Source organism: Caretta caretta, chromosome 2 (assembly GCF_965140235.1).
Source record: "Caretta caretta isolate rCarCar2 chromosome 2, rCarCar1.hap1, whole genome shotgun sequence".
Classification (NCBI taxonomy): Eukaryota; Metazoa; Chordata; order Testudines; family Cheloniidae; genus Caretta; species Caretta caretta.
The window spans coordinates 216704840-216731156 of NC_134207.1; the positions used below are offsets into that span (position 1 = coordinate 216704840).

The window sequence follows — 26317 nt, forward strand, 5'->3', positions numbered from 1 at the left end:
CCCTTTTGAAAGTTGTTGCAGAGCTAGATTTCGAACATTTGCTCCTGAATCCCAGTGCATAATTATTCTGGAGATACAGCTGTGATTGTAATCCAGAAGCCCTACAATATGTCTTGTGCAGTGGTGCTGAGATTCAGGGCTTCAGCATGGCCCCATCGGGACAGAAGCTCTTGGGGACAGCCACCAGAATAAGGACCTTTTCATAGACATTGCAAAGCAGATGTCCACAAGGGGTCATGATCAGAATGCTAAAGAGTCAGTACATTGAAACAAGGGATAAAGAGAGACAATCTGGTGTGGGATATGTGACCGGTCCAATGTTCGATGGTCTGGACAGGATTCTACACAATTACAGTATGACCTGTCCCAGGCACTATTCAGAACCAACTGCCTGCACTGTCCCTACCACCACCGCTGACTTGATCGACCCATGAGGGGGATAAGCTGGAGGATGCTGGAGAGTAGCTGCTCCATCCCCACCACTGAGAGCCTGGATCTTTCTGTGACTCAGGACCCTCATGATGGCCAGCTGGAAAGGCAGCCCCAACCCTGTCCAGCTACAACAGACCCCAGCTCCTGCCCTCTACAAGGCTGAGCCTGATTCCCAGCTGAAAACCCAGGCTGAGACCAAAGAGTCAGATCCCCTGGAGGGAAATTCAGCACGTAATTACCTTTACATTGTGTTTGTTATTATAGATGACGGATGTGAGCTAGGAGTACCTGCCTCTCCTCCCCTCTTTTGCTGTTTCAACATGGTGCCCACCAGCATGGCACAGTCTTAGTCTGTACCCTCTCACCCCCACCACCACCCATCCCTCCTGCAGCAGATTGGAATACCAAAAGCACTCATTGGTACAAAATTCAGCAGTTCGTTGAGACAGCGCTGACAGAACAAGAGATTTGGTTAGTTTTTGTAGTTTCCATGAGGGAAGAGTGCACACTGCATGCCCAGTCGAGGCACAAACAATACTGCTCCTCACTAAGGTAGAAATGCATGCATTTCTGTAACATGCATTCTAGCTGGCAATTCTTGCAGGGCCCTATACTTTGCTCTGCAATTTCTCTGTGGATCCATGGGAGATCTAGCAGAACTTAAGACTGAGAAATTTCTCTATTTGTTTTGCACACTGTAGGGAATAGCCACTCACCGTTGGCCCCAGTAGAGCTCACAAGCCTCTTCACTCCAACAGCACTTCTCGGGGGGACCATCTTGAGGAATAACCTCACAGCTGGTTTGCCCTTTGTCTTTTTGAACAACACCTTTCTCTGCCCCGTCGTCCACTGCCTCAGTGTCAGGACAGCCTAAAAGGGAAGTTCAGGAGATTATTATCCAGCTTGCCCCTCATAATCCGCACCCCCCCCCCGCCTCCTCTTTATAGGTCCGATGCCACAGGGGGGCGGGGCTCCAGCACTCAAACAAAACTGCAAAAGCAAACTGGGAACATAGCTCCGACCACCCCACTCCTTGCAGCATTAAAACAGATATAGCAGACACGTCCAAATGCAGCCAGGACCCTCTGTACACACAGACCACTTACCAGCTATGAGCTTCCCCCCCCAAAGAAAGGGAAGAGTCTCTGGGATGTAACATCCCATATACATACTTAAAAAAAAAACCCTATCATGACTTGTCTGGTATATAAACAAGTGATTTCCCCCCGCCCCCCTTTCACAGCCACACCGTCAAGGACAGGTCTCTATACACTGCTGACAGGCTGGCCAACTTTAGGGGGATAAAAGGAAGGTTGATAACAACATGTTTGCAGAACTTATGGCTTAGTCACATAGGAAAACCAGGCTGAGATGTGGAGACTGGACATGAGGACCCAGTGGGAGAAAAATGAAGCTCTCCAAGAAGATCATGCCATTGACCAAGGAAATCGTGGCTATGGCTAAGGACAGGATAATTATGGCAAAGGAGAGTACGATAAAAGACAGAGATGCCACTCATTGACACTATCCTGAGCCAGAATGCCTTCCTGTGCCAAAACATGCTCCTGCTAGGCCAGTAAGCCGTACAGTCCCAGCCATGTCCTTCAGCCCCTGGATGATGCTGGCTAATGGGACCAGCAGAAAACCCTAACCGCCATATCCCCGCGGCAGTGTTCCTACTATTCCCATTCACTTCTCAGCTCCAACCTCTTCACACCAAGAACACTTGCACCTGGTAGTCCAGCTCTTTTAAGTCTTGCAATGCCTCTAGCTAATTCTGAGCCACAGCATTCAAACCCAGACCCTGGACAGATAAGAAGGGCCAGAGGTAAGGTGTATACTCACCTTAGCTTTGACAGGTTTCAGAGTAGCAGCCGTGTTAGTCCGTATCCGCAAAAAGAAAAGGAGTACTTGTGGCACCTTAGAGACTAACAAATTTATTTGAGCATAAGCTTTCGTGAGCTACAGCTCACTTCATCAGATAGCTCTGTGACCTGTAGCTTCACCTGTAGCTTTGTGACCCACACTCCCAAATTGCTGTATTTGAAATGTTCTAACTGTTGCACTTTGAGTTTTGTTTACACCATTGCATTCACTGAAGGTTTGTATATAGTAGGGTATTTTGTAGATTGCATGTGGAAATACATTTAAATAACCAAAGATATTACTTTTCTATTGGTTTCATTAAAACTTTGGGAGGTTTTTGGTTGTTGTTTCATAATAAAAACCATTCACAGTACATCCATTATGAGTCACAATGGCAGTTAACACAGAAAATCCTTTAAATAAAGATGAAATAATGAATGGGTTTTGCTAAAGCATATAGGGAACACTAACTTCAACCACGCACACACAATACCCCGTGCTCGCAATGTCTCTTTCCCAGTACAAACCCCCAGATGAACATGTTTAACCACGAGACTTAAAATATGAATAACAGGCATCTCTTTCAAAATTCCCCCAGATGTTTGTATTCTCTATGGGACATCTTGTGGGATGCTCAAACCTCCGAGCAATCTCTATGCTTCCACAAAGCTTTCCCCCTTGGTGTCACAAACACTGTGCAAAACACAACATGCAGTTATAATGGTTGAATATGTATGCTGCTTCCAACCTATTCCACAGACAGTGCTGGCTGCCTTTCAAACAGCCTAACGCCCACTCACCTACCATTCCGCAATTACTCTGGTGATAGTTAAAATGTTCCTACCTTCCTCCTAAGGGGTCTGTGTATGGCTTCGCTAGCCTGGGCATCAGGGAATAAACCAGGTCTCCCAGAAATAACCATATCAACCTCCACAGCAACAATGTCCACAGCAGTCCTGGGAATGAACCGTCTTTTCTCCATTAATGTAAATAGTACTGAGTTCCAAAAGATCCTAGCATGGACCCTCCCAGACCACCCAACAGATAATCTCACCACATCAAATTGGTTGGCTACCGACCAGTAATACTCTGGGATGGCCAGCTTCCAGATGGTAATAGTGACCCATTTCTCCGGAGGTACAGGGCAGCACATGTTGGGACACAGTTGCTGAAGTGCTGGGGCCCATTCTGCACAGATCTCACAAATGGTAACCCTCAACATCCTGAAGTTCTTGCCACCGCTTATCATTCTGCAGAGCTGGGTTGAACCTCTCCCACCAAACCATGCCAGTTTCCCGGGCCCAGAAACAGTGCCGAATGCTGTGTACCTGATCCAGAAACCAGTCCTCTTCTTCGAACAGCTCAGCATCCTCCTGGTCTTCCACCTTGTTCTGCTGCCACCCCTGCAGAGTACCCTCCTTCTATCAGAGGGGCTGCTACTGCTGCCATTGAATATTCTCCTGCTCCTACATCATCTGCTCAGTGGCACAACAGGCAAAGTCAGAGCCAGACAAATTCAGCACTGCAGTGTCATAGTACAGACTAAGCAGCTGTTACCATAGTGGCATGGAGCAGTGTCGGGGCCATGCTGTCCGACAGCAATTCAAAAATGGCGAGAGACATCTCAGAAAGAAGGCATGGGACTGAGAGAGAAGAATCATAGGATATTTTTTTAATTTGAACCACAATTCACTGCAGAAACAATCCCAGGAAGCTTGCTGCTCAGTCAAAGCGAAGAACCATGGGATAGCCCAGGAGTACACTAAACCTCAGTTTATTAGCAAACTGTGGCCGTGTGTTCACAAAATGCAAACTGAAAACAGAACAGGTATTCCGTGTGCATGCTACTGATGTGACTCACATACTGCGAGTTACCTGACAGCTTCAGGTTAGACACCCTGTGTAGACACAACCTGAGTGTCCCTGAGCAGAAGCCCTGAGTATATGTCTACATTGCAATAAAAAACCCACAACACTGAATCTCAGAGCCCTGTCAATTGACTCGGGCTTGTAGGGCTTGTGCTGAGACCCCAGGAGGTGGGAAGGTCTCAAAGCCCAGGCTCTGGCTCAGTCCCAAAGGTCTACAGTGCTATTTTTAGCCCCGCACAGCGAGCCATTTGACCTGGGCTCTGAGACTCAGTGTCACCATCTTTTATTGCAGTGTAGACATATCCTGAATGACTCCCTGTTAACCATGTCCTAAGAGTAGCGAGACAACTTTAAAACAAACCATGCACTTTAGTTATGCATTGTTATGCTACGCAGTGCCATACTGCAGTAAACTTAGAGAAACCAAAAATACCTGTAAAAGTCCATCCTTGGGCTTCTAATTTTAGATATTTAGTTTTCTTTAGACAGACTTTCCCTAAAAGCGTGTGCAGTTGAAACAGAGAATCAACATTTAAGGTATTATGTTTTGATCCTATCCTTTCAGGCACAATTCTTTTAAACCAAACAAATGAATAAACAAACAAAACCCCCAGAAAACATAGCTGAAAACAGCTGTTGAGAAAACTCACACACCACAGTAATGACACGATGAATTTCAAGTATCGCATCCAGCAATCTAGTGAAATTACAGTGAGCAGTACGGCTGATCCGCACTACAATAAATCTGATCAATTTCATGCATGCAGGAACAGTGAAATTAAAAAAAAATGTGAACTGGGGAAAGTTAATTCACACAGAACCAAAGGGTCAACTTAATATGGAGGTTTCAGGGTATTAAAAGTCAAACAGTCCTCCTGAGGTTTCATATTGGAATCTATAGATCAAAACACAGTCCACGTTTGTTTGGCAGATATCGATTGATTTGTACAGTTATGTTTGCAGAGTGAATTGTTGGATTACTGTAGCACAATCCTAAAACACATTCCCTCATTAGATAGCATCTTTGGGGGACCAGCTCAGGAAGGATTAAGGCAGGGCAGAATGGCTTGTCTGATTTAGATTCCCCCCACCTCATTCTCCAAAAAAGTTCCCAGATTTTGTGACTTCACACTTCTATCCACACCCAAGATTTGCGACTCTTATTGTTGCCCACAGTCCTGAGGTGGCTGGGAGAGTCCCCAGTATTTACAACCTATTCCAGTCAATATCCCAGGATGACTATTTAAGAGAGTCAAATTCAGATTCTATTTTCTTCCTTCATGGGATTCCTGCATAGGCAGCAAAAGGACATCTATTCTGTGGTCACTCTTGCAGGGAGAGTTAGTTGCGGGGGAGCAGCTTTATTGCTATTCATAAGAACAGCCCTACTGGGTCAGACCAAAGATCCACCTAGCCCACTATCCTGTCTTCTGAGAATGGCCAATGCCAGGTGCCCCAGAGGGAATGAACAGAACAGGTAATCATCAAGTGATCTATTCCCTGTCACTCATTCCCAGCTTCTAGCAAACAGAGGCTAGGGACACCATCCCTGCCCATCCTGGCTAAAAGCCATTGATGGACCTTTCCCCCATTAATTTATCTAGTTCTTTTTTGAACACTGTTATAGTCTTGCCCTTCACAACATCCTCTTGCAAAGGTTTTTCAATGTCTAAAGTAAGGGTTTAGCTCATGATTTTTACAGAATCTTTGGGCTGGCAGCATTGTAGTGAACAACAATAAAACAAGGAAGAACAAAAGTAAAGTTCCCAAGAGACAGTGTATGTCTTCTCTGGGATATGCTGTATCAACTGTCACACAGAAAGGCAGCACCACCCTGTGACTGCAGACTGATGTTCAAAGGCAAAGTATTCAGAATTAAAGTCTTAAATCTACATACTGTCACCTACTACATAAAAAAGTATCCAAAGCAACATAAGAACTCAAGAGACTGGCTGAGGTGGTTTTAAAAGCAAAACCAGAGACCAATGAAATATTAACATATGCAGAGATATGGGACACCTTACCAGAAGAGATCAAACAGAATCCAACCCTGACCATTTTCAGCTAAAGTACAGGACCCAACTCTGAGGTCTTTCCTCAACAATGGAATATGCCCAACCCACAAATAGGGAGACTGGAAGGAAGGAAATAAAAATTAAAAATCCAGAGATACAAAACAGGGGCTGAGGAAACACTGGTATTTAGGGCAGTCAGTGCTATCTTTAATTGTTGGATGGTGCTTAGATGGGGCCTGTTCCAAAGCCCATTGAAGTAAATAGAAACAACTCCCATTGACGTCAATGAGCTTTTTACTTCAGTGCCACAATAAATGGATAGGCATCTCAGACTTTATGAACCACTGACTCAGCTATGTCCTGCCAACTCACTGGGAATGTATAACCACTGACCTCCCAACTCTTGCCAGCCTTAGAATGGAACGCCAAACACTCAAAATTTCAACTTGGATTCTCTACCAAATGAATAATGTGTTTGTTACCGAGTGGGCACATTGTGCTTTGTCATTCATAGGGAGGGGACCAATTGTACATCTCCAAATGTACCCTTTGAGATGTAGTCTTGCAGTGTATGCCATCCTTGCTGCTGGAGTATGAGTGTTCCAGAGATCAGCAAAATATTTTGGCGATTCCACAGCATGCTGGCATATTCTGATGCTAGGAAGGATGCAGGTTGAAAGTAGGGGGAAGAGAGAGGGAAAGGAGGCAAAGCCGAACTCAAGACTTATGCCTCATACATATATGCACACACACATACGTACATGAATGAATGAGCCACAATTTAAACAAGCTCAGATCAGGAAAAATACTGCACCACTTTAGAGAAATTACTCTGGTATCTGTTGATGACCCTGAAAACTGCTCATGCACAGACTAGAAATGTGTGTAATTCTCCATTCTCATTATTTTTCTACAACAACATTTAGCAACATTTTACTGTCAGGTTCCCACAGTTAAGAACTCATGCAGTATTCAGTGTAACTGCACTAAAGACTGTACAAAAGTGAGCTCCTTGGGTTGCTCTGTCTTCATGTGTGAACCATTGTTCTTTGGTAATTAAGGAATTCAGTAGGAACTGGATGCTATATTTTCTCTTTTGCTTCCCATCACCCCTCAGCGCTAGGGTAGAGTAGTTTTAGCATGAAAGGGAGCTAGGTATATATGAGGGGTTTTATTTTATTTTTTTGCACAGCAGTAGAAATAAACTGTAAAAGAGGTACTATTTCCACAGAATCTCCCTGCTAGCCCATCTTGCTTTTATATTTTTACAAGATGAAAATATTTAGAGGAGTTGACACCTTGAAAGGAAACTGAAACTATTCCACAGAATGAAACATTTTGCTGCGGTATCCCCTGTACCGTTCCCCCACCCTCTCGCATCCTGTCACATTTACAAAATAGAGACTTTAAAAGATCTTTGAACATCTTCAAGGGAACATAAAAATACAAAATTAACATTTACTGTAATATATCCCCATCTTCTAGGTATAAGATGGAGACATCAAAGGGAACTGAAAATCTGAAAGGAAACACAGTTTAGAGACAAGTCTCTTTCTTACACTGTGTGTAATTTTCCTTAGTGTTGACAGGGTTTATTATTACTGGAGACGTGCACACCTTTGAGTGACAGCTGTACTGGTAGTTTTTATGCATTCCACTCTTCACATTAATTCTGTGTTCACTATAAACAACACTAGGTAAAGCACTGCTTTTGCATGAATAAGGTCTTTGGGATTATCTCTATACTGAAATGACTAAAGCCACAGCTTCATATTAGTTGTTTAATTTATTAATTGCATTTGATGTTTTCTGTCCAGTTTCCAGTGGACGGGTATGCACATAATAGAAATATACAACAACTGCACTATTGTTCTGCGACTGGTCTGGGCATGAAGACAGATGTCATCTCACACCTAAAGATGGTCCCTTAAAGGTTCTAAATTGGTACAGCAGTGAAAGTAAGCTTGCTCTGACAGGAACCATGCTGTACTTTTTCTGTGGATAGATATTACAGAAATCACTAGTGTCTAAAGACATCAATCCACCACCTTTCACATGCCCAGCATTACTGTCTCCATCACGCTTACTCAGGAGCTCTCTTTTTACTCACAAATTCAAAATGTTTGTCCCAGCACATGTTTATAAAAAAGAGCTTTGTGTCAGGCAGTTTAGTGGTATATTGTATTGCAGTGTGTTATGGCACTAGCTTTTGATCTGTGGAGACCTCTGGTATTGTACCATCAAGGATATCTGAATGAATGTGAAGAGAACAGTGTTAAAATCCAACTATCCCTTAATGCAGTTAGAGCCCTCACCACACAGCACTGACTGTCTCCCCTAGAGCTAGTGGCAGATAGCACCATCTTCCCATAGAACACTCTCGCTTTCCAGTTCACAACCTCTCTCAAACCACACCTACCTGCAATCCAGCTAGTACGGGAAGAGGAGCCCATTACAATATGTTCAAATCTTGTCTTGGGTCGTGAGTGCAAAAATACTATTAATTTAGGCTTAAATAGAGACTGGGAGTGGCTAAGTCATTATGCAAGGTAGCCTATTTCCCCTTGTTTTTTCCTACGCCCCCCCCCCCCCCGGATGTTCTGGTTTAACTTGGATTTAAACTTTGAGAGTGGTCAGTTTGGATGAGCTATTGCCAGCAGGAAAGTGAGTTTGTGTGTGTATGGAGGTGGGGGGGGGGGTGAGAAGGCCTGGATTTGTGCTGGGGGTGGCCCACCTTGATTATCATGCGCATTGTGGGGAAAGTGGTCACTTTGGATGAGCTATTGCCAGCGGGATAGTGAGTTTGTGTGTGTGGTTTTTGGGAGGGGGGTGAGGGGGTGAGAGAACCTGGATTTGTGCAGGAAATGGCCCAACTTGATTGTCATGCACATTGTGTGGAGAGTTGTCACTTTGGATGGGCTATCACCAGCAGGAGAGTGAATTTGTGTGGGGGGGTGGAGGGCGAGAAAACCTGGATTTGTGCTGGAAATGGCCCAACTTGATGATCACTTTAGATAAGCTATTACCAGCAGGACAGTGGGGTGGGAGGAGGTATTGTTTCATATTCTCTGTGTGTATATAAAGTCTGCTGCAGTTTCCACGGTATGCATCCGATAAAGTGAGCTGTAGCTCACGAAAGCTCATGCTCAAATAAATTGGTTAGTCTCTAAGGTGCCACAAGTACTCCTTTTCTTTTTGCGAATACAGACTAACACGGCTGTTCCTCTGAAACCTGTCAAAAGAATGTAGTCACTCATCAAAATCTTAAAGGTGTTATGCACAGTAGAATGCATCTAGTAGTTTTATTTGCAGTTAGGTCAAGTGTTCTTGACACAGATCGGCAGAGACTCTTTGTACTTAGAATAGACCTAAAAAAATAAAAGAGTTTGCATTTGGGCACCCCCACACACATACACACACAAATCATAACGACATGACTGGTGTGGAGAAAGTAAATAAGGAAGTGTTATTTACTTCTTCTCATAACACAAGAACTAGGGGTCACCAAATGAAATCAATAGGCAGCAGGTTTAAAACAAACAAAAGGAAGTATTTCTTCACACAGCACACAGTCAACCTGTGGAACTCTTTGCCAGAGGATGTTTTAAAGGCCAAGATTATAACAGTGTTCAAAAAGAACTAGATAAATTCATGGAGGATAGGTCCATCAATAGCTATTAGCCAGGATGGACAGGAATGGTGTCCCTTGCCTCTGTTTGCCAGAAGGGAATGAGCGACGGGGAAAGGATCACTTAATGATTACTTGTTCTGTTCATTCCCTCTGGGGCACCTGGCATTGGCCACTGTCAGAAGACAGGATACTGGGCTAGATGGATCTTTGGTCTGACCCAGTATGGCTGTTCTTATGTACATAATTTAACATGAACAATGTTCTCAAGCACAGCCCAAGGCTGAAACCAGGGGAGTATTGTGTGAGTTTAGATGTACTGGCAGGGCTGTGTGCAGAAGCTTACCTAGCACCTACTTCCACTAGACCTGGCTCAAATCAGTGATATTGGAGCATCTGAATCACTCACAGAATGTACAAAAAAGAGAAAGTTAGCTAGCTACATTTTTTCACTTTAATATAAATTGTTGGGGGGCGGGGGAGCAGAGGTTTTGTGTTTTTTCCCCTAACTGAGAAGATGAAGGACGCTAGTCCTTTTTATATGATGGAGCATCATTTGTATTTATTTCTCATACTAGTGTTAGAACCCATCTGGAATCTATATTTCTGTTTATATCTCCATGAACTGCTGCCTTGTCCTTTGAATTTCTACCAGCTGAGGATCTGGCCCAATGTGTTACAAGTATTTAAGTCATAAAAAACAGTCTGATTAAAAAGACTGAAGTTTTAGTTAACTGAATCTTCTAAAATGTTTGCACCTTGGTGTGTCCCATATGTCCTGTAGGCCCCTTGGCATGCTGCTGGCAAGGAGATGTTTACACTTCCTGTCAAACTGGTATATTTTGTTAAAAACTTTGACACATGATGTGAAAGTAATAGGAATAGACACACAATAAACATAGCAACTGGGAATGAGAAACAGAGGCAAAGTGGATTTCCTAACCTTTACACAAGCTCAAATTCCATTTAAACAACATGTTCATCCATTGTGAATTCACCTGCCATTTGCCAGAAGTTGGGAATGGGTGACCGGGGGTGGATCACTTGATGATTAGCTGTTCTGTTCATTCCCTCTGGGGCACCTGGCACTGGCCACTGTCGGTAGATAGGATACTGGACTAGCTGGACCATTGGTCTGACCCAGTATAGCAATTCTTATGTGCTATGCCCACTTACTGCCACACATTAATAGACCTTCATGGCACAGATGCACCTCAAATCAGTGTGTGTTTAGTCTGTTTCAGAGGATAGGATTGGGACCTAAATCTATTTGTAATAAGGCCTTATATAGCAAGTGCACAATACATTATGGGCTCTGTCCCTTTGATCCATTCCTGACAATCAAACATTTTGAGTTGCTTATGTATATATATATCATGGAACAGAACTCAACTGGTAGCTGCATAAAATGCAGTAGAGCTAACCTAGTTAACACAACCTGAAGATTTGGCCCATGATGCATATTTGGCCATGTTTTTGGATGCTGGGTAAGAGACTTCAAGAATCCTTACATATTTATATCCCTTATTGAGCTGTTATTTTCAGTTCAGGGTTATTTTGTCATTTGCAAATAGGAGCAGGTAATAGGCACTTTCTTTGCAGCAAGTCACCGGAACTAAAGAATGCTAAAAACAGGTGCAAGTTATTTTGTCCTCCCAGTATGTGGCATGACAGAAGATCTGAAAGTCTGGAATCTGACATGAATTTACACTCTCCTGTTTTATACCTTATTACAAAATGAGACATGAAAATTACATTTAGAAATAGTAGTCCCAAATTCCTCACTTCCTGGAACCTTGCATAGCATTTTAAACAGGTGTAGATGGCTAACAACTCACAATGGTAGCGTCTTCTATCCACTTCAGAGGTGCACAGTGACTACACAAAAAGAGGTGCAGGGGGAATCAAGCCCAGTGGATCTAAAAAGCAGTTCAGATACTAGGATGCTACTTAAAGACTTCTGAGCAGATTGAGTTGAGGATGCATATTCAAATCAATGCATCTTCACAACACCAACACTTGGATTCTATGTAATTTTGAGCATCATAATGATCTTAGTTTATTGAGGTTGATTATAGAGGGATTTGATGTAGCTGGGAACCAACGTACAGTAGTGTTTGATCAGAAAAATATAACAGAGCCTCAAATGATAATGGAATGTACCTTCACCTCTTAAAGTTAACTGTGGCATTAAAATAAAGGAATGGCAAAGCTTCAAATGTCAAGCAGAATCAGGATGACTACAAATATTACCTGCTTTAATAGGAAACAGGTCTTGGAGATCAGACCACTACAAGGGCTGAATTTTTTTTAAAAGCTGTAGGCCACCCTGCAGCTCTATCAAATGTTTCAGATCTCAATCCAAGCTTTTTTTTGCCCATGTCCCTTGCTGGTAAGTTGGAAATTTCACCAACTTTTTAAGCAAGAAAACAGCTTCTCTCCTTTTGTAGTTGTAGGTTGTAGACATAAAAATTAACCTTCAAATGTTGTTTTAAGGTTGTTTCGTGCTAAGTAAGACAGCCAAGCTGTGAATGATCACTTTGATCTTTCTGCCAAGTGTGGGAATGATGCTTCTAAGTAAAAGAATATATATATATACACACATATAAAGGGAGGGAAAAAAACAAGTCCATTGTTTTCAGTTGATGACTCCAGGCAGCAGAAGGAGCATTGTGACTATATTGCAGAAGAGGCAGACCACATTTGGGTGGAGGAAAGAGGGAGAGAAAAGCCTGTGAATAAAAACATACAGATTATACTCCTAACTTTTTTTCACCCCTTTTTTGAAGTCAGCAAGACTTTGTACCTGCCCACACAAACAAGCCACCAAAATATTTGTTCTGGGCAGACTCAGCTGTTTTTCAAAGATAAGAAGGATTTGTTTTCTCTAAGTAGGTAAAAATTGTTCTGCTTTTAGAAGACAGCTGTCTCCTTGCCCCTTTGCTTCTTGCTTGCCTTGCAGTTGTAGAAACAAATGCTCGTTTTTGTAAAAAATTGACTGTGTGGTGTGGTATGTGGGAGAAGAAGTGTGTTTGAAGCTGTGAATACATTTCTAACAGAACACACACCCCAGCTAAGGACTACTTTTAAACACTAAAGTATTCTAGCAAGCATTTAAAAGAATGATCTCATTCTATGCAAGCCTGAGAGAACAGCTATAATGGAATTAAGAGTGCTGAAAATCTCCATTACCCTCTCTTTCCATGAGGACTGAGCCCTACAGTCTTTCACCTGGATAAGTCAATACAAAATAGATTACCTTAAAGTTGCATTTGATTTGTTATTTCATAACAAGTACAATGCCTAAATCTTACAATAAAGTACATGAAAAATAATGCTGCTTTTAAAAATGTGATATGTTAAGCCATGAAAGTTCCCACAGCCAGAATAAAAAAAGACTTTGCCAATGCAATGTGTTATGAGGAGCTCCCAGGGGTTACTTGTTAAAATTCTGCTATCAGACTGATGGGGAGCTTTATTTTTATGCCTCTGATGGCACTGGTTTTCTCTCTGGTAACTGCTGAAACAGCTCAGGCTAAGATGAATCATCCTTGTGATGGGGTTGTGAGGATCATACTAATACTTCTGAAGAGAGGTGTTTCCTACTGTCGGAAGAAAGCACATTGGGAAATACTTTGGAGCCATTGGATGCAGATAGGAGACTTCCAGACCTTCTAAAAGGTTTTTCATCATGACCTTTTTGTAAACACAAGTTCACTGCTGTGTTATGTTCCCTGGGTGAAATTCTGGCCCCACTAAAGTAAATGACAAAACTCCACCAGTTTCAAATGGGTCAAGATGTTATTCACCCAATATGTTATTCAGAACACAGCATAACATTTCTAGCAAAAGACACCTCCCTTGGTTACGATTATGACAAAACATCCTCAAAGACATTTATTTTCTTCAGTGGCCATCACACTGTACCTTGAAACAGACTTCTTATCTCTCTGCCATGGAGAGGAGTCCACTGCCTTATTTTTCTCCCCTGAACTGCTAAGGCAATTTGGGGTGTTGGTGATTTAACACTTTAGCCAAATCGGGAATCCTCCCCTCATGTGGCAAAGAAATTTCCACAAGTCTAAATGAAACAAAATCCAAATCATCTACTCTTTTTTTTCTTTTAATTTAAACATACTGGGTCACAGCCCTCCTTTGGTATTTATCTATCTTGTTCCCTCTCAAAGGATGTTACAGCATTTTACCTCATCTCTCCCTGTGGGCCACATTTCCTCTTTAAACTCATCCCCTTAGTTGCAGGGGTTTTCACACCTCCTCTAGGTAGTACCAAAAGAGAGCTCAGACCCTACCTCAGCTTGAGCCCAGGGACCCTAACCATGCAGTTGCCATTCACTCTGTACAAAATTCCTCCTGAATTTTCCCCCCAGGCCACTACCTGCTTTGGCTTGCTTGCCAGTCTCCTTTCAGACAATGAATCTCAGACTCCTTCCCGAGGTTCCTACAGGCTTCTCCAGAGTCCAGGCCCCTTCCCCAACCTCTGGCCACAATCCCATTCTAGGCTCCTTTCAGAATCCTTACCTAGATTACCATGGAGAAACATAAGAGTTCCTTATGTTTAGTGTGACAAAGCTGTATATAGGCCTATCATCTTTACCAGCTGTCCACGTTCTAGGCTGCTATCACATTATCCTTCTGGAGAACTACAAGTCTCAGAATACCTGCCCTTAGTGGGCCCACAGTTATAACAGAAATGGGCTGGACCCAGGCCTGACCTTCAGTGTACAAGCCACAGTGAATAGATTCCTTGGACTCTCACAAGCGTTAGGCACTCACGTTTAAAAATTGTAGCCAAACTGACTTGCTCGGTTTTTTGAAATGCTGATTCACTTGGTGGTGATGATGCCCTGTGACTCAGTGGCAGAGACAATGTTGGAACCAGACCCTGCACTAGGCTTAAGCAGACTAAGCAATTGCTTAGGGTCACGAGCACCTCAAGAGGGACCCCTGTTCACTTTTTATTATGTGTTGGGGGGTGGGGGGGCAAAAATATTCCTGCTTAGGGCCACCAATGGGCTACCACCACCTCAGCCTGGAACCCTGGAACCACAGTACCTCTGCAGTAACCACAACAGGACACTATGGGTTTAGTCCTGTGACCCATTATGCACATGAGCAACTTTACGCAAATGCCTAGTCCTCTTGATCTCAAGTCGACTACGGCCATGACCGGGGTTACTTACACTGTTTAATATCTGTATTACAATCGAGCCTAGAAGCTCCAGTCAGGAATCAGGGCTCCATTGTGCTAGGTATTGTATGCACTTATTAGAAAAAGAACTTACAGTGTAAGTAGACATGTAGACATACTTGTGTATGACAGGGCCAGTTAAATCCCAGCCAAGGCTCCAGCATTAACCTCAACCTTGTACTCCTCAAATACTCCTTATCCACATGGACTGGCGACCCCTTTAAATATGTGTCCTCCATCCGCATTTGGGAAACAGCAGCATTTTAAACTCTCGCTAATGCTAGTTTTGCACTTTAATTTGTACAAAGTGGTGATCAGAACAGTCAAAGAAGCAGAATAGTTTTGGGCTGCATGTCTGGTATTGATGCTGGTAATTAGTTACTTGAAGTCTCCATTAACTCCTACTGACCTAGTATGCAATGGAACACTTAGAGTGCATATGGCATTTACATTAAAGGTCAAATGAATAATATCAGCTGCTATGAAAGTGAATTCCAAATTAGCTCTGATCCTTTGAACTGCAGTTTTCTGGCAATCAGGGGTGATACCCTGGGCACATGAAAGAAATCTTTGGATTATTTATTTTTTAAAATGCTGATTCACTTGATGGCAATGATTCACTTTAGCCCTTTTTATTTATTTAGCTGGATACCCTTCTACATTTCTTACATGTTAAAAACCCTTCTCAAGCTGGGGTATAACTTGATGGTTTTCTCTCTTTACCATTTAATCTAATGCAAATCAATGCATTTTGAAAAAAATTATCTTTGTTGTTGTTTTCAGATAACAAAAGATTCCTCTTGTGGCTGACTGGATCAGAGACACCCTTTACGTTCCATGTGCTTTAAACCTTTGATTTCCAGGGGCTTTCCTACAGATCATCGAGCAGAACAGTAGAGACAGGATGGCTTAAAAGCAACTGGAGATGAGATATTCAGCCACATAGCACTATGACAGCAGACACATGTTTCATTCATGACTGTGCCACTGGCTTGTTGAGTGTCTTCGAGTAAGGCCCCACCTACAATACCACAACTGGGGGACCTGGCTACAACACTTAAAAGCATTAGCATGAAGTCGAGCTAACCATGATCCCAAAGCCGAGTTAAAACCTCCAAGTCTGTTAGGGTCTGATTTTCAGAGCCGCTGAGCACCCGCAGCAGCTCCCGTTGGCTGAAACTGGAGATTTGGGTGCAGTTTTCCCCATCTGTAAAATGGAGATTCTACCACCTCTCTCAGAGGGGGGTTGTGAGTCTTATTGAAACTGTCACTTGTAATGTACTTTGGGATCCTTGGAGGAAAGACATTAACTGCAAAGTTCTGTATTTTTCAGTATGAGAGTAAAATTCACACCAGTGCACAGGGCTCACAAAGTCTCCCTGTACTATCGCTGTTTAGTCTCTTAATTTAGGGCTTTAACTGGTGTTGAGTGCCTAGCTTGGACCCTCTGCACTGGAGTGAATTCAACCCTCTGTAGGTACACATCCTTAAATAAAGTGGTACATGTACACTTAATGGCCTAATTAATGGCCTAATCCTGCACCCCTGAAGAGGAATAAGGACTGGGACATGAGGATATAGTTTGAAGATTAACATAATTGAAGGGACTATAAATCTGGCCCCATGTATACCTGTGTGATTTCTGGGGCAACTGATTTCAAGGAGGAGCCTCCCTGTCTCAACCCATTTTGATCCATAAACCCTTGATAACCTTTGTCCACAGAGGTGGATTTAAAATCCATTCCTTTGAGTACACCAAATGAAAAACTCTACTTGTGGGCGCAAATGCATGTTTTAGCTAACAATCTTCCAGACACATCTGGAGGGTAGCTGAAAATTTGGAGACCAATTGTTCTCTTAAATTAGTTTTACACCAGGGATATACCATTGAAGTCCATCCTTGGCCTTTATGGATGAGAGCTGGGGTCTATTCTTTTTGGAGATGAAATGATACACTGCTGCCAGGATTGCCGTATCTTAGGTGCTTTCACTCCTGCCATTCTTATTCCTTGCCACTTCCCTATTAGGGGTCAGCAAGCATCACAAATACCATGCCACCCATTCACCAGCTGCAAAATACAAAGTCTACAAGACTGTTCTAAAATTCATCTCAGTAGTACTAGCAGATACTAACAGCCTCCTTTCCCCCTAAAACAACCAATGCCACAAACATGTTTTGCAGAAAATGATATGTGCCAAAACCATTCAGCATTATCATCAGCTTTCCTGCTTAGCGATGCTTTGCCTGGATGTTATTATAACTACTTTATCCCCTTTAAGAATTATAGGCAAGCTTAAACTTAGTGCCACATAGGAAAGTGGAGTTTTGAAACTGAATGTAAAGAGTTAGGCCTTGTCTACATTACACAGTTTTGTCGACAAAAGTCAGCTTTTGTCAACAAAATAGTGGAGGTGTACACACAAACCCCTTCCCGCTGATGTAACTCGCCTGCTATGCAGACATAATAAAACTACCGCAATGAGATGCATAGGGCTTATGTCAGTGTAGTTAGGGTGACACAGTGTCTATGTAGACACCGCCTTACTTACGTCGGCTGTTGTCTGTCTGTCTTGTCAATTTTACAGCTCCGCTGGAGTCATAAAATTGCTAAAAAAGCCAGCTCCTGGGCTGCTGCCCAGTCTCTGCTTCAAGTTGGGCTGCCACCTAGGCTCCCCACTCCCTACTGGGAGCCCTGCTGCCCCCTGGGGTCCCAGCTCGCTGCTCCCCATTGGAAGCACAGCAGCCAACTAGACTGCTGGTGCAGATCTTCCCGCCAGAGGCGAGACGCCCCAGGAACCTTTCCCCCCTCTCTCGGCTGGGAGCACAGACACGAGAAGCCCCAGCAGGCAGCTGGGCTCCCGGTGGTGAACTGTGGGTCCTGGATCTCAATCCCCCTCACTGTACTTTTTCATTCCTTGGAAGCACTCCTGGTGAGGACTTGCACCAGTTAAGGAGGAGGGTAGTAATTGATGAGGTGGCTGTAAGTCCACCTAACATAGGTCAACTTCTCTTTGTAGTGTGAACATAGCCTTATCGTTCATTGAAGCCTGTAACCTACATAAAAGAGGAAACACCTCATTTGCAAACAAGAATTTGAATTAACCATTATTTTTTGTATCTTTCTTATGGCTCCAGTCCAGCAAAGCACATGCATGGTTGTAAGCACAGGTAAGCATGTGAGTATGCAGTCACACTGAAACTAAACTTAAGCATGTGTTAATTACTTTGTTGGGTTGGGACCTGTGATCTGTTCAAGTAATAGGAAAGCAGTGGTTGAAATTCAGTTCTCAGTTACATTGGTATAAATCTGAAGTAAAGATGTAAATTTCTTGGATCTGATTTTGCAGGCACAAATTTGTGCCTACAATTTTGTGCATCCATTTAACTGCAGATGCAAATGCTAGGAATGTAATGGTCTAATTACCAGATTGTGCACACACAATCAGGTACTTTAGTGGCTAAATCCTATCATGTGCACCCACAACTAAAGTCTGGGTTGAGGCCCATAACAATTTAGTCCCTTTTGAGCACACCTCCAAATTCAACCTCCTTTTGTGCTGCCTTTTATTATAATTAGAAGAGACATGAGTGACTAGGTGCGCATATAGCTCCCATTAATGGTGATGAGAGTTAATGTGAGCCACAAGAGAGAATGGACTCCATTACTGAGGAAGTGTTTTTAGATAATAATTTTGTGTCTTTCGTAAATTTGCTAGTGGATCTGGAAGGGGAAGAGGAATTCATGGTTACGATTCATGAACCTCCCCGTCTCTGAAGGCTTCCCTTAAGGTCTGGTCCATATCATATATCCCATCAGGACATGCAATATATTATCTCAGAAATAACTTCCTTTCCATTTTGCCCTGTTTTTTCTCCTTCCCTCTCCCCGCAACTCCCTTCCTCTTCTCTTTCAAGGACCCTCACTGAAGCAACCCTCCTTGGCCACGGAGAGCTAGATGGAGTCTTGTTAGAGCCCATCAACACTGCTTCTTTTGCACAGCCACATTGAGTGGCTACATAGAGACACACAGACCTAGATTATTTCATGTCCAGTGCCATTCCAGAAGCATAATGATGCCTAAAATGGCCTGGCAGAGTCCCTCCCCTAACCCCCCATCATAAGATGACTTTCCAGTCAGCATAATGGCTCTCCACCAGTCCCAACAGTAAGAAAAGCACATCAGAAGCAGGCTGGGGTGAGAAGGGAAACTATAGGCCAGTATACAGTTGAAATCATTTTCCATAAACCCTGAAGACCTTTCTCTTAAGGAAAGGTTAAACAAATCCACTTTGTCAAGTTAGATTTTCATTGCTCTAACCTGCAGGCCACTCCTGTGCTAGTATCCAGACTTGCATCTCACAATCAGAGCAATACTTATTACACCACCGTCTCGGTCTGAACACACTTTCCCCTGACCTTTATATATATATATATATATATATATATCAAAGGTGTAGCTTTTTCATGATGACTTAATGACTTCCTCCAGTACCCTGGAGTGGCACACTTAGTCAGGAACTTAAAAAAATTAAAGTTAAAATCTGAAAGTAATTGTCTGCCACAGAGTGGAGTGATTTGTAACCATCCACCCCCACACCCTATGAATTACTGTATAACCATTGCATGGAAGGTCAAAGATAAAATGTACTAGTGAATGACTGACTTTGTAAACAGCATGTGGTTAACAGCTAATTTTGTTCTACAGTTTTTGGTCTCATTTCTGTCTGAGTATTGCTACTTTTCTTTGTAGTGGCTTTTACAACTCTTGCTGATGTTTGGATTAATTCTGGCCAGATGGCTTCATGCAGTGAGTTTGTGTACGTGTCACAAATTTGAGATGTCTATTTCAATTTTCATAGAGAAAAATGCTTCTTTGTACTGTCAGTTTATATTATACTTTCCCATGAAATTCATAAAATCAGGCTTGCTTTAGGATTCTTTGAGTCTTGTGCTTCAAACTCAAAAACAAATCCCAAACAAAAGTACATTTTATGCTTTCGAAAAAAACATTCAATCTTCTGGGTTTTTTGCTAATTGTCATTAAAATATTGGATGATTTGGGTACATTACTATACCACCTAGGAACCCCAATCATGGGCTAGGACCCAATTGTACTAGCCACTGTACAGACAGAGCAAAAAATGGTTCCTTCCCCAAAGAGCTTACAGTCTGACCTTGAACATGAGCTGTCATTTATGAATAGCACAGCTTATAAGTGCTTGTGCAATAACAGGGAGAGCATTAGAGAAGACCTGCCCCCCAGGGGTGAAAGTGGGCTGGTCTGGGCCAGTACAGCCAACCGGTAAGAAGCCGGTACCGGCCCATACGCAGCCAACCTTAAAGCGCTTCCGTGACAGTGCTTTAACGTCGTTCCCCCTTTTGCCCGCCCCCCTCCCCGTCGGTGGCAAAAGGGGCAGCTGCCCCAGGGCCAGCGATTTAAAGTGCCCCAGGGCTCCCGGCCAGTGCTACCATGGCAGTGGCTGGAGCCCCGGGCCCTTTTAAATCGCTGCCGGAGTGCCGGGCGGCACAGGCGAGGCAACGCAGATGGGTGGCTGGGGGAGGCTGACCGTTAGCCCCTCCCCTTCCGCCTGAGGCCCCGCCCCTTCCTGGGACCGGGACCCTGTACCGGTAAGAATTTAATATTACTTTCACCCCTGCTGCCCCCATCTTTTTTTTTTAAGCAATAGTCTAATAGCCATGCTTATAACCTTTAGTTCTCCTTAAATGATTCAGGGCCTGATCCAAAGCTCATTGATGTTTTCCCATTGACATCAGTGGACTTTGGATCAGGGCCTCAATGGGCATTATGTCACCTACAACCAAGACACACATTGGTCTACAGCAAGTAATGCAGTGCCTGTCCATATACTGAACATGACTTAAGCTGGCCTGTACTGGAGGTCCAGTTGAGGGGAGTTTCTTTCTGCAGCCCCAGGAATGGCTCTGGTGTGTGCTGCGAGTGCTCTGAGCAGCTACTCTCCCTTTCCTGCTGCTTGCCTGTCCCCTGCTGAATTGCAGGGACGGGATGACAGCTGCTGTGGCTGCTCCATTGCCTACTTCCCAACTGGGCTGTGGAAGCCCTAGAAAGAGCAGGATAGGAGCTCAACCTGCCCTGCCTGAGGCTAGGGAGATAGTCAAAGCATTGGTTGTGGCCCTTTGACCTGCAGGAAATAATACCTTTGGCCCCTCAGGCAGAAAAGGTCGTGCATCACTGATGTAGATAAAGATATAAATTATGCCCTAGCAGTACAGATACAACCCTCTAAAGTGAACAGCAAATTTCATGGTGGATCCCCAACGAAGAAGCCGTAGCATCCACGCATAATTACACCAACTTCTATATGGTACTGGGACATACAGAGCTGACTTACGTGTGGTCTACAATGGAAAATTAGGTTGGTTCAACTAGGCTGGTCAGCGCGGTGAAAAATCAGATGTTATTATTGAAGTGCTGTTTGCCTTGCACAGAATAATGCCTAAAGTTATGCAATGCTATGGAAAAGAATTCTTTAAACAGTCATAGAAGTTAGAGACAGAGTCCTCTAGAATACAGAAATATTTCCATTCATTATTTATGTTTGCATTTGCCATCTTCTGACTTAAGATTCATCCAGCAGATTTAGTGCTACAGACAAACTGAGATTCAAACATGCATAATATGCCCTGACTTAATCAATATCAAACCACTAAGAATTATACAGTACATTCTTAACCTCAAGTATATACATTTTATAAGTAAGCATGAGGGCTCTCAAATTATTTAATTAATCTCTCAATCCTTTACAATAAATTTAATAAGGGACAGGTGATGGGTTATAGAGTCTTTAGCTGCCAGGTTCTGCTTCAAATCCAGCCCAGATTATTATTAATTTGTGACGGGCAGACTAGGTGCCAGCTCATGCCAAAGGCCCATGGCCTCACTGAACACTGACAAATGCATAGCTGGAACCAGTCTGGCTTTTCTGTAGGTTAATACAGTAAAAGCTGTTTTATCTGGGACTTCATCAACTGGAAAGCTCTATAAACCGGCATTTCTGATCTTCATTGAAATGGCAGTTTATAGTCTGGTTGGTGCGGTGCCAGCAAGGGGTTGGGGCTCGGGAGGGCATGTGGCGACCTGTCCCGGGCTCTGATTGCTCCAGGCGGAGGCACGGCAAGTGGCTGTGCACACTCCCCACCCCTCCTGCCGTGCCCACTGCCAGCTGCGCATCTCCCATTGGCTGGGAACTGCGGCCAATGGGCGCTATGGGGGAGGCGCCTGTGGGTGGAGACAGCGTGCAGAGCCACCTGCCACGCCTCCACCTAGGAGCAGCCAAGACAGGTCGCCGCTTGCGGGGAGTCACCTGAGGTGAGTGGCCCCCAGATCTGGCACCCCACACCCACTCATGTGCCCCAACCCTCAGCCCCACACACCCTCCTGCACCAAAACTCCCTCCCTCTTAGTTAACTGGCATTTTTCATTTACCGGCACCCCCTATTTCCCCAAAATGCTGGATAAAACATCTTTTACTGTATAGTTAAAATAGATATTAGTGTTCTAAGAATGTGTTTAGACTTTATGGAATGCTTGTTGGATGCTGCACGTATTGATCTCACTTATAACTTTGTAGTCCGTGGTATAAAGTTATAGTGAGTGTTTGCATTGTAAATCTCTGTAATTGTGTAGTAAAGTGCTCATCCTGCACACAAAATGGCCCATTGGAGGCAAATGAGACATTTTGTGGCATCAAAGAACCGAGATCTTATTGATTGCATTCCTCATTCCCTCCAGGAAGGGGAGGGCCTACGCATGAACTCATCCCATCAGCTTGGATTCTGGGGTGAGGGGGAATAAAAATCCCTGACAAGGAGAAATTGGGTCTCTTTATGCTGTCTGGAGTCTGAAGGGCAAAGATTCCTAAACATAAGCAAGAGATCTCCATGCTGCCTGGCATGGGCCAGCCCTAAAGGACATATAAAGCTACTTATTATAGAAGCTCATATTACCTTTTTAAAATCTAAGACTGTAACTCACATGTGTGTATGTTTCCTGTTTTAACCTTGTAAATAACCAGTTTCTTTTCTTAGTTAGTAAATCTTTAGCTAGTTTATTACAGGACTGGCTACTGGTGTCATCTTTGGTTTGAGATCTAAGTACAACTGGCCGGGGTAAGTGACCGGTCCTTTGGGACTGGGAGTAACCTGAATATTGTTGTGATTTTAGAAGTAAACTGACCATCTATCACACAGCCCAGCTTGGCTGGGTGGCAAGATAGACTGGAATGCCCAAGGGGACTGTCTGTGACTCCATGGTAAGACTGTTATAGAGCTTTAGTAGTTCACACTTATTAATGGGTTGGTGAAATCTAGTTACACAACCTACAACGAGTTTGGAGTTTCTGCCCTGCTCTCTGACAGTCTGCCCTGAGGTTGGCATTCATGGTCATGAGCCACTCCAGACAGAGTGAGTTAATTACTGTCATTTAAGTGCAGATAGTGTGCTCATAGACTGAGACACAGCCTTTGCTCCATGGAGTATGACAAGAAGCCCTCCCCAGCCCTCTCTAATAAGAAAACTGAGGATCCCAGTTTTGTTTCTTCTCCTGACTGAAGCTACATCATCCCTGACAGTCCAGCAGTGGAGAGAAATAGGACTAGAGTTGATACACACCTTTTCAGGAACTGGGCTCTCCTTAATAGCTGTCTTCCCAAAACCCTCCCCATCATTCATCCGCAGCAGGATGACAGCTTACCTTGATCTTAGATCAAGTACAATTCCCCTCCATCAATTGTACAGAATAAGAGTCTGATCCTGAAAGTACACACATCAGTAACTTTATTCACATAAATTAGTTCCATTAACTTCAAAGTTACTCACGTGTGTAAATGTCTGCAGGATTGGGCCTGTAAATCTAAATCTTGTCAGCAGTAACAGAGACTGGGGCAGTTTTGTTTCTATTTCCACATCTGTATGGAATTAAGATAGGGGTGAGATTACAAACTGATTGACTTACTGCACCACAGGTTGATTATAAAAGGAGTCCCATGGTCTAAGAAGAAAGATGTAGGTTTGTGTTTTTGTATCCCACGTTAGAAGATTGGGTGTGCAGATATCTCAGTCAAGGAGTGAAATACTGAGATTCTGCGTGCAGAAAACTATGATTGAACCATTGTTCTTTTTTGCATTGGTAGGATCACTTCACTTCACCCAGAAATTGCTTATCAATTGGAGAGGTGGAACTGCACATACAGTGGGAAGCATTAGGGCAACTGACCTTCAGGTGTGGGATGACAGCTTGGCAGACAGAGCTCTATTTTCCTCTGTTTCTTAGACTCCCTATCCAAAAAGGAAAAAAAATAACATTTATAAATGATAACAGCTGTTGCTCCTGCTGTGCCTAAGTCAACGAATTCCAGCATCATTACTATAAGAAATGATAAACACCTCTCCAGCTATGGTCCAGGTTGTATGACTTCTTTGCAAAACATAAGTAGTTCAAAAGATGATTACATCCTTTTAAAGCAGCATGTCTTTTATAATCAGCCTGCTGCAACACACATTCCTCTCCCCTCAGCTCTGTAAAGAAATTCAAAAGCCTTAAGCTTGCTGTATAACAGGCATTCAGGTATAATAGAGGGGAGGGATAGCTCAGTGGTTTGAGTATTGGTGCTAAACCCAGGGTTGTGAGCTCAATCCTTGAGGGGGCCATTTAGGGATCTGGGGCAAAAATTGGGGATTGGTCCTGCTTTGAGCAGGGGGTTGGACTAGATGACCTCTTGAGGTCCCTTCCAACTCTGGTATTCTATGATTCTTCAGAAAGCACAGTTTAATTAGACAGCTCTCCTGTGTATCAAGTGATATTCATGTCATTATCTTTTTCCCTATTCATCTGAGTGGATGTGGTTCCTAGTAAAGAAGATATCAAGAGGAATGTTTATTTTAAGCTTTTACACATCTCAAGAACAAGCACTCATCTCCTACGTGAGGCCATTTTCTACCGGATGGAACATACTGGTCTGTATTCTTTTAGATAAATCACTCACCGTATTACTCACCCATTCATAGGGGCAACTGTATTATTAGAGTAAATGTCTGATCCGGAGAGGCGCAGTTAGAAACAGGCTTGGATCCTTGGAGTCTAAACAAGAAAAATGATGAGTGAGTCACCTGAAAACCCAATCAGATATTAAAGTAGTATGCTACAGATGCTCATTGTGGCAATGCTGCTTGGTGGCCTGTGGGTAACAGTAGCATCATCAGTGATTGAGGAAGCTTGCCTTTCACAGGTAGTAAAAGTACTTGGTAACTGTATGCAAATAATGAGGAAGAGTCTCACTGGTAACTCAGCTCTTCCCTAGCTCTCATGCATATTTTTATTATTCGAGCTGCCCTAAAGAGGACATTGAGGCTGGGAGGGTAGTTACAAGAAGCGGTAACAAAAGCCCAGATTTTTTTTAAGATGGCTAATGTTCTAATGACTCACTGTTATATGCAAGCACTTGCCTATGAAATTATAACTTATCAATTATGACACAAAGAAGAGCTCTGTGTAGGTCAAAAGCTTGTCTTTCATCCATAAAAGTTGGTCCTATAAAAGACATTACTTCACCCATCTTGTCTCTCTAAGTTATAACTATATCATTTGAAGTGTTTGTTTCACCACAAAATTAACAATTCATCAACTGATAAATCAAATGTCAACACAAAGACTGAATTTTTATCCCCTTCCCCCCCAAAAAAAAGTATGTTGAAATTGCTTTGTTTTGGCCCAAACAGTTGATTTCATATTCTCATTGGGAAAAAAACAAATCTGTGCACTTCTGCCTGTTGCTGACAATGCACATGACAAGAACAGTTTCTGGAATGCAAGCCTAAGGTTCGAGTCCCCCAGTGCCACACTGTAGCCCAGGTCTTCAACATGGCAATGCACTGTACTGTCTCCAAACCACTGGGATGGAAAGTTTTGGAGACCAAAAAACTTTGATATCATAGAAGCTTCAAACACTGCACTCACAATCTAGATTGTCATACCATTTCCCAATCAACTAGTAGCAAGAGTAGGGTTGCCAACTTTCTAATTGCACGAAATCAAACACCCTTCCCCCCCGCCCCTGCGCCCAAGGCCCCACCCCTTCTCTGAGGCCCCTGCTCACTCCATCCCCTCTCCCTCTGTTGCTTGCTCGCTCTTCCCCAACCTCATTCACTCACTCATTTTCACTCGGCTGGGGCTCAAGGTTGAGGTGTGGGAGGAGGTATTGGCTTTGGGGTGGGGCCATAAATGAGGGGTTCAGGGTGCAGGAGAAGGCTCTGGGCTGG

At 43.4% G+C, this 26317-nt stretch overlaps 1 long non-coding RNA gene across 1 annotated transcript; it reads right to left on the reverse strand.

The window, feature by feature from the left end:
- Window positions 1-1154: 1154 nt before the first annotated feature.
- LOC125630850 (uncharacterized) lies at window positions 1155-25140 on the reverse strand. Its single transcript, XR_007354805.2, has 3 exons — window positions 25057-25140; window positions 24276-24337; window positions 1155-1302 (listed from the first exon to the last, which is right to left on the reverse strand). It is a non-coding gene; the product is annotated as an uncharacterized LOC125630850 (long non-coding RNA).
- Window positions 25141-26317: the final 1177 nt, after the last annotated feature.